Source organism: Triticum urartu, chromosome 3 (genome assembly GCF_003073215.2).
Source record: "Triticum urartu cultivar G1812 chromosome 3, Tu2.1, whole genome shotgun sequence".
Classification (NCBI taxonomy): domain Eukaryota; kingdom Viridiplantae; phylum Streptophyta; class Magnoliopsida; order Poales; family Poaceae; genus Triticum; species Triticum urartu.
The window spans coordinates 44,664,566-44,674,060 of NC_053024.1; positions in this window are offsets into that span (position 1 = coordinate 44,664,566).

The window sequence follows — 9,495 nt, forward strand, 5'->3', positions numbered from 1 at the left end:
TGCCTTGCCCTGCCTTTCCTTCGCTGACAGGTGGGACCCACACTTATGGGTCCCACATGTCAATGACAGAATGGTAGGATTGTTCACGTCAGGGGATCCTCATCCCCCCGACGTGCCCCTCATCCCTCTCGGCCCCATCGCTCCTCTGCCTTTGTGTGCATGACATGCGGGCCAGCTGAACTGCGGTGACCATCAACTTTCTACCACAGACACACCCGATTGGACGCGGTTTGCCTGCTCCGCTGCTGTGCTCCGATCCATACTCCCGCACCATCGAATTTTCATCCAGCGGCTATGACACATTTCATCCCGGGCATCAATCCTCAGCTGGAGTACTTATGTACTAAAGGTAGTACCTGCCGGTGTGGCCATCTACGCCTCGTAACGCCCCGACGCCCAGCTGTGGCACCCTCGCCACGGCCACGCCACCACCGGCCGGTTCATCTCGAACGAGTGAGTCGCGAACCACGCCACCACCATGAGAATGACATGTGGGCCAGCCGCATTTAAGGTCCGCATGTCATTGACTCATAGGTCCGCATGCCCCCCACATCATATTATTCATACTACGTTGATTGAAAAAAGATAAATCACCCAAAACAAGATCTTCCCGTTTTTTGTTCCTACGATGTTGTGCCGTGCACGTACCTACTAGTTGTATAATGGTAGTACTAGTAATATAGTATTAGGAGTACAAACTTGGTACTAGTAGGAGTAGTACTAGTACGGAATGCTCCTACTCTATCAATGAGCCCCGCCCGACACCAAATTTCTTGGCTTCCGTGCTACAGCTAGATCTTCCCCTCGTTTCTGTTTTCCAACCCAGCGGCGGGCGGGGTGTCGGTTTGCTCAACAGTGGCCCCACATGAAAGTGAAAATGCTAGGCAACATGCCTTCCCTAAGCTATGTGTCGTGCTGGACGAGCCGTGTTGTACTCCCAATTCCTGGGCGTGTGGGGGTGCGACGCGAACGCGACAGGCCTTTTCCTTTTACCAGCAATGTGCCTGTGCGTTGCGACGGATCCAAAGTAGTAGAATAGTAGTATTTGTTCACAAACTTGAAAGAAATCACCATTGTTTTGATATACTCCTAATATATTACTCCCTCCGTACCTAAATATTTATCTTTTTTGAGATTTCAAATGGACTATCACATACGGATTATATAGACATATTCTAGTGTTTCTAGTAAGATGCTTGCGCGTTGCACGAAGTTGATGGAAAAGTTAAGCACAAATTATAAATTGACGGATGGAGTACTAGTTAATGATGCATATAATTAAGCAAAGGGATCGCACATGTTGGTATTGACTGGAACGAGAATGCAACATCACAATAAGAATTAAGGCCACGATGATGCGATCGCAGTGGTGGTTACAGAAGGCAAGAAGAAAGATGGATCCACGAACGTACGACCTCCTCCTCCTCAACTTAGTGTGCCGGGCCACTGGCCGGCGGCTAAGGAGCGGCGGCTTTTGTGGCGAGGTCGAGGGGCTTCTCAGCAAAGGCATCCAAGGCTTCCAGCCGGTTGAGGAAGGCCAACGGCGTAGCGTCCTCACTGGCCTTGTAGATACCTATGTACACGATTTGCTCGTACATGTGGATGTGTAGGTCGATGAATTCTTGCAGGGTGAGGCGCCTCGCGGCGAGCGTGACCTCCAGGTGGACATTTTTCGTGGCATCGGCGGGCAGTCGCAGGGCCACTAGTGCTTGAAAGAGGTTCCGGCCATGGAGGCCGATTAGGGTGGCAGGCAATGAGGAGCCCAGGCGTGCGGGCTGGAGGAGTACGTCGATGTCGTCCGCGAGCTTCTTGAGGATGGTGAACTTGTTGCTAGTGGCAACGATCATCTGGTCCAACTGAGAGTCGTAGTTGGTGTCGACAACGGCCATCCACCAGCCGGTCTCCAACACCGTCTGGAGACGATCCTCGGCGCCATGCCGCAGGCCGGCGTCGTGGACCATCTGGCGCAGCCGCTGGCCGCTCACGCGCATCGCCGCCATGGGTCTGGAGTGAGCTCTTTTGCGCTTAGTATAGGTGCTTAGGCAAATGCTTAGGTGCGTACGATGTGGTAGATGCATTGGAATGGAGAGGCGCCTTTATATGAGGGCAATGAGGGCAAACTGCGTTGCATTCACATCGTGCAACCTCTTTTCCGGGACCTCCTCCCATTACTTCCCTCATGCATTAATTGAAGGAGGATGCATTGGCCGTTCAACATATCGGGAACCGCTACTCCCTCCCTCGTCTGCATTAAAGCCATATCGGGAACTGTGCCGCCCGCTGTCAAATCGAATACTCCCCGTCTAGGTGAGTATTAAGTCAGCTTATGAAAACCAAATAGTAAACACATAGGCGTGGTGCATTAACTCTCACGTTGTTTCTTATTTTTTGACATAAATAGAGGAATCAACCAAGAAGAGATGTGGGGCTTGTATGCTTTTAATGACTTGAGACTATCAAACATGACATGCAGTGGTCAGTTCGTTGCACAAGAACAAATACAACCCACGTCAGCACACACGCATCTTATATAGCATCACATCCAATGGCTATAAAAGATGAATGAGACCAAATTATATCTCATCTAGATGAGTTCTAGCAAAACTGTATTAATAATACTTGGTACTCATGCGCCATGTACATATATTAGTATCATGTAGTACTTTATTTATTGCCATGTATGACACATAGTACTCAACTCTCTCTCTTTCTTCATTTAATTCTATGACACCTCATCAAAATTGCTAAGGCTAGTACCATTACAACCAGCCTTAGCAAATACACTAAACATTAAGTTCTCTCATTTTCCTCTCCACCTTGGTCACCTAGACGGAGGGAGTATACTGCGCGGGCTTTTCCTGCGCGGTAGGCGGGGCAGTTCCGCCTAGTCGGTTCGACAGAGATGCAAGAAGACGAGGGAGTAGGCTGCTGCAAACGTAGGGCTGTGTGATTTGACAGCGAGTTACTGCTGGACAGGTGGGGCCCCATGATTTGACTTGCCATTATCATTTTAACTGCGGCGCTACGACCGGCGTGAGTCTCCCGATTCCTGACCACCTCCATACAGGTGCCTCTCCCAATGCTCCACAATGTAGTAGAGGCTGGCTCTTGCATGAGAGCCCACTTCTCCACTTTTTCCATGCCTCTCTTTCCTCCACATATGCAAAAATGCCATGTAAAGTGCACTATTGTACTTACTTGCTCCTACAGGTGCTTAAGCTTGCCACATAGGCATAAAGTCTGATGTGGCAAGTTAATCAAGAAGAGAGAGACTAGTTTGGTGACCCAAGGAAGAAACGGTGCTAAGCGCGTGTACCTAGGTGAAAAGACAATTTTGAGTCTATAGCTAATTAAATGAAGCAAACTTAGCAACACCATTTCATTGGAAGAGGTCACTCCTTGGCAAATGCAATAAATACTAGTACTCCCTGTGTCCCATAATATAAGAACGTTTTTGGCACTACACTAGTGTCAAAAACATTCTTATATTATGGGACAGAGGGAGTACGAAGAAAGAGATAGAGAGAAGTAAAAAAAATAAATACACTTATAGCCAACCTTATAGCCAAAACCTTGTTGTAGTTTGAGTGACTAAGTGATGACTATGTATGACATGCCAACATCAGATAGCCTAACACATCGTGTTAAATCTCCAAGGGCGCGACTGCACGAGCGACGCGACAGTCGTGGTAGGCGCGACCACGATACGGGCTGCTGGCAGCCCTTGGATCTGAGATCAAACGGCCGCATGCTAAGTTGCTGAAAATTTGCAGAATAACCCTCCAGGATAGGATATTCACCCATAGGTCTAGAATCACGCCATGCAACCGTTCGATCTCAGATCCAAGGGCTCTCGGAAGCCCGTATCATGGGAGAATGGAAAGCCACTACCCCGCCGTTCGCACGCTGGCAGTTCGCTCCTACTCGTCCCAGCACGTCCTTCAATACTACGGCAGTTCGCTCCTAGTCGTCCCGTCCATTCACATTAGGGCAGTTCCACTAATCCTAACCCTCCTCCCAAATCCATGGCGTCCCAAATCTCCCCGATCGGCGGTGAGTACACGGTTAGAACCATCACCGGCGATGAGTTCGACGTCATCTACACCCGTTCTTCCGCGACGGTGAAAGGATGACTTTCTCGCTTCAGACACATGTTCGAAGACTCAGATGATGAGTGGGTCGCTGGGCTAGATGTTGAGTACACCACAGTCCTGGGACGAGAGAAGGATCTAAAGGACGAAGAGAGGAAGAAGCCCGCCGTGATCCAGGTTTGCGTGCATGACTTATGCTTGGTCTACCACATATGTCATGCCGACGTTGAGTGCCAGGATTTTAAGGACTTCCTCGAGAGCAACCTAGTCAAATTCGTTACTGTAGACTTTGGTAACAACAAAGAAGTCCTGCGTCGGATAGGCCTCATTGTAGGAAACACCTTCGACCTCCAGAAGAATCGGCTGGTGTCCTCTCGTCAGCCTTCAATGCTGACCCTGACAGGAGCCATAGTTCATCCTTCGTATGGTAAACTAGAGAAACCTCCATACACATTTCATCGTCATGCATGGCAATGTACTAGATATAGACCACATCCACTACGCTGCAATGGATGGCTACCTTTGCTTCAATATCTACAAGGGTTGGATGAAGAGCAACAACCAAGTGTGCGATTCAAGCAAAGAAGTATCGGCCAAGAGGAAGAGGGACAAGGACGAAGTCGAGGACATGGACGAGGACTCCGAGTAAGGTGGCAGTGTCGTTGCTCATGGTGGTTCTAATGCAGCGTCTACCGGAATAGTTGCAAAGTTTAATTTCAAGTGTGCTTAATTTAATTTGAGGGGTGTGTTGTGCTGAGCCCCCAGCAGAACTATGTTATGTTTCTTCTTGTTACTTTAACTCTTCAGTATGTACATACTAGTATTTATTACATTTCATCTTTTAGTTGGTATAGTACTATGTAGGATCGGAAGTATGTCTAGAGGGGGGGGGGTGATTAGACTACTTGACCAAATAAAAATCTATCCTTTTCCCAATTTTAGTTCTTGGCAGATTTTAGCTATCTTAGCACAAGTCAAGCAATCTTCACACAATTCAAGCAGGCATGCAAAGAGTATATGAGCAGCGGAAAGTAAAGCATGCAACTTGCAAGAATGTAAAGGGAAGGGTTTGGAGGATTCAAACGCAATTGGAGACACGGATGTTTTTGGCATGGTTCCGATAGGTGGTGCTATCGTACATCCACGTTGATGGAGACTTCAACCCACGGAGGGTAACGGTTGCGCGAGTCCACGGAGGGCTCCACCCACGAAGGGTCCACGAAGAAGCAACCTTGTCTATTCCATCACGGCCGTTGCCCATGAAGGACTTGCCTCACTAGTGGTAGATCTTCACGAAGTAGGCAATCTCCTTGCCCTTACAAACTCCTTGGTTCAACTCCACAATCTTGTCGGAGGCTCCCAAGTGACACCTAGCCAATCTAGGAGACACCACTCTCCAAGAAGTAACAAATGGTGTGTTGATGATGAACTCCTTGCTCTTGTGCTTCAAATGATAGTCTCCCCAACACTCAACTCTCTCTCACAGGATTTGGATTTGGTGGAAAGAAGATTTGAGTGGAAAGCAACTTGGGGAAGGCTAGAGATCAAGATTCATATGGTAGGAATGGAATATCTTGAGCTCAACACAAGCGTAGGTGGTTCTCTCTCAGAAAATGTGTATTGGAAGTGAAGATCTGTTCTGATGGCTTTCTCCACGAATGAAGAGTGGGTGGAGGGGTATATATAGCCTCCACACAAAATCTAACCATTACACACAATCTGCCAAACTCGGTGGGACCGAATTGAGAAACTCGGTCGAACCGATTCAGCAAACCTAGTGACCGTTAGGATTTTCGGTGGGACTGAGATGCAACTCGGTAGGACCGATATGGTTAGGGTTTGGGCATAACGTAATCTCGGTGTGACCGATTACACAAAATCGGTGAGACCGATTTTGGTAATAATCTAACCAGAGAGTTGGTCAGGTAAACTCGGTGGGACCGATTCGCTCTTTTCGGTGAGACCGAAATGTTACGAAAGGGAAACAGTGAGTTTACATTGCAATCTCGGTGGGACCGATCACTCACTTCGGTTGGACCGAAACGTTACGAAGGGAAACAGAGAAATTGCAATCCCATCTCGGTGAGACCGAGATCCCTATCGGTGAAACCGATTTGCTAGGGTTTGTGGCAGTGGCTATGACACTCGGTGGCTCCGGATAGAAAGAATCGGTGGGGCCGAGTTTGACTTTTGGTTTAGGTCAAATGTGGATGTGGGAAGATGGTTGAGGGTTTTGGAGCATATCACTAAGCACATAAAGCAAGAGGCTCATTAAGCAACACCTCATCCCTCCTTAATAGTATTGGCTTTTCCTATGGACTCAATGTGATCTTGGATCACTAAAATATAAAATGTAGAGTCTTGATCTTGAAGTTTGAGCCAATCCTTTGTCCTTATAATTTTGAGGGATCCACTTTCCTCATCCATGCCATGCCATCCATTGAGCTTTTCCTGAAATATTCATCTTGGAATAATGTTAGCTCAATGAGCTATATGTTGTTAGGAATTACCAAAACCACCCAGGGATAGTTGCACTTTCAATCTCCCCCTTTTTGGTAATTGATGACAACATATAGATCAAAGCTTCGAGAAATGATAATAAGAATGAAATATATCGTTGCTTTGAGAAGTATGTGATAAGTAAGAGCTCCCCCTAAATTTGTGCATATTTTAAGATTTGCTTTGGACTGCAAATGCACAAAGAGTTAGAATCATGGGTTACTCTTCCATGTCACATACATCTTGGTGGAGCGCTCAAAATGATAAGAATTAAATACATGCACTCATCACCAAGCAAAGTGAATGATCAACATAAAAGATAAACTGATAGTGATATCCAACAAGCATTAAGTGTAGCTTATGATCAAACACATGATCATCAATGTCTCACAAATTACGGCATAGTATCTCAAGCACTCAAAAGCAAATAAAGTTCAACCAAGAAGACAAGAGAGAACAAATGCAAACTCTCTCTCTCTCGAAGCCTATGATCTATACATTTTTCTCCCCCTTTGGCAACAAGTTACCAAAAAGTTCATAGAAAATGCATAGTACTAATCGACCCTCAGGCTTGGTCTTCAGTTGGCGGAGTCCGGATGACGCCAAGGACGAAGGCTTCAGTAGAAGTGGTTGGAGCTGCTGGGGTAGGAGCTGGAACTGGTGGAACTGAGGCTGTAGCTGGTGCAGAAGTGGTAGCTCTAGTGTCAGGAACTGGCACTGCAGACGATCTCTGAGCTCTGGGCACTCTGGCAAACACATCAGTTGTGGTCTTGCCCTTCCTCTCCTGCATATCATCCTGTAGTTGTTCCACGGCAGACTAAATCTCTGTTACTTTCACATCTAGGTCATAGAACTTTTGTTCCATGATTCTTTCCAGGCTCTCTTTGTTTCGAGTCAGGGTGGCCAGTCCTTTCTCAATTCTCAGAGTGGATGCTATCAGGTAACTGAGCTGCTCCTGCTTGTTCTTCAAGAAGTATTCAGATGCTTCCTCTTGAGTTGGCATCTTGGCAGCTTTCTCCATATTTGCCTTCTCCTTCTTTGCTTGAGCATGTGCAGATGATGGTTCATTCTCATTCATGACAACCTGATTGTCCTCAAAATCTGGATGGATGGGCAGGTGTTCCTTGTCCAGCAGGTATGTGCCTGTGCCCATCTTGGAGTTAATCAACTCCTGAATTTGTGGGGCATATCCACAGCTCCTCTTCTGATCAGCTGCTGTCCTCTTAATGGTTTCTACCATGAGGCTCATCACCTTGAATTTCTGTGGCACATCAAATATGTGGAGCATGTTTATTGCATGGCCTCGGATCATCTTGTGATCACCTGACTTGGGCAATAGAGTGTGCCTCAGAATCCAGTTGATAGTGGGCAGCCCTGACAGAGGGAAATGCACTGAGCCAAACTTGAATGTGTCAAGTGCTTTGTTTGGGATCTCCTTGTACATGTTGGACATGGAATTGTGATCCATCTTCTTCTTGGCATAGATGTCCAAGTCATCTTCCTGCTCTTCTGGGGCATTGATCAGCTGTGCCCATTCAGCAACTGTAGACTGATATCTGGTTCCTTCTGACATCCACACTATCCTGCCATCTGGATAGAAGTGTGCTGTGGAGTAGAATTGCATGATGAGCTCCTCATTCCACTTTGTGAGCTTCTGCCCAACAAAGTCTACAACTCCACAACCCTTGAAGCTGTCATACACTCCAGGATAGTGTTCTTCGTTCTCCTTGATGTATTCCGAATCAACCCATCTCATGTCACATACTATGGGCTTCTTATCCAGCAGCACTGTCTCATAGAAGTCTTGCTGTTCCTTGGTGTGAAAACTGTAATCCACAGCAGTTCTTCTCCTTGAAGCATATGGATCTCCTTCTCTCCACTTCTTCAGCCCTGAATCTCTTCTAATTTTCATGTCCTCAGCCATAGGATGAGCATCATTGTGGTCTGGGATCTTGGGCTTGAGCTTCCTGAGCACTTGTCCTTCTTCTTCAGCAATGTCAGGCACTGGGGCCTTGTTCTTTTCAGCAGCAGATATGTTCCTGGTGTTTCTCTTTGGTGCACTCTTGGGCTTAGATGCAGCTTTGGGTGCCTCTTTGGGCTTGGATGCAGTAGCCCCTGACCTTATGGCATCACCCATAAGCTTCTGTGCCTTGGGTGCTGGTGCAGCAACCTCTTCTTCCTCTTCTTCTCCCTCAGAGTCTCTCCTCATGGAGGGTTTGCCAAGAACTCTGGCAGTGGTAGTTCTGACTCTCTTCTTCTTCTCTTGGCCACTTGCTTCCTCTTCAGATTCCATGGTTAACTTCATGGTTTCTTCAGTTACAGCCTTCCTAGGCTTAGAAGTAGGAACTCTTCTTGCAGGTGCCTTTTTCTGCATTCCAGGCTTGATGGCTGCAGCTGACCCATACTCTTTCTTGGATGTGGCTTCCTCTTCTGCCACATAGTCCTCATCCTCTGATTCAGAAGTTCTCTTCTTGCTTGCTATAGTGGCAGCTTTAGGCAGATTGCTTGGGGTGCTCCTACTACCCTCATCAGAACTGCTAGAGGGACTAGTGCCCTTACTCAAATGAGCCTGCTCCTCAGATTTGTTCTGGTTGTCACTCTGATCAGACATGTTGCAAATACAGACTGCTGACCCTGTGAATAGTTTATAGATGAGATAGAGTGGATGAGCATCACAAAATGTAGAGATTTTTGTAAAAGAATGAGTCAAAAACTTAGTTTTAGTTTTCCACAGAAAGCATTTCGGATCAACCGATTTGCAAACTCGGTGATACCGAAGCAGCTTTTGGAACCAAAACTAGTGAACTCGGTCAGACCGAGTCACAGTTCGGTGGCACCGAGACTGCTAGGGTTTCACAAAGTCCTGAACTCGGTCTCACCGATTTGTAATTCTCGGTCAGACCGA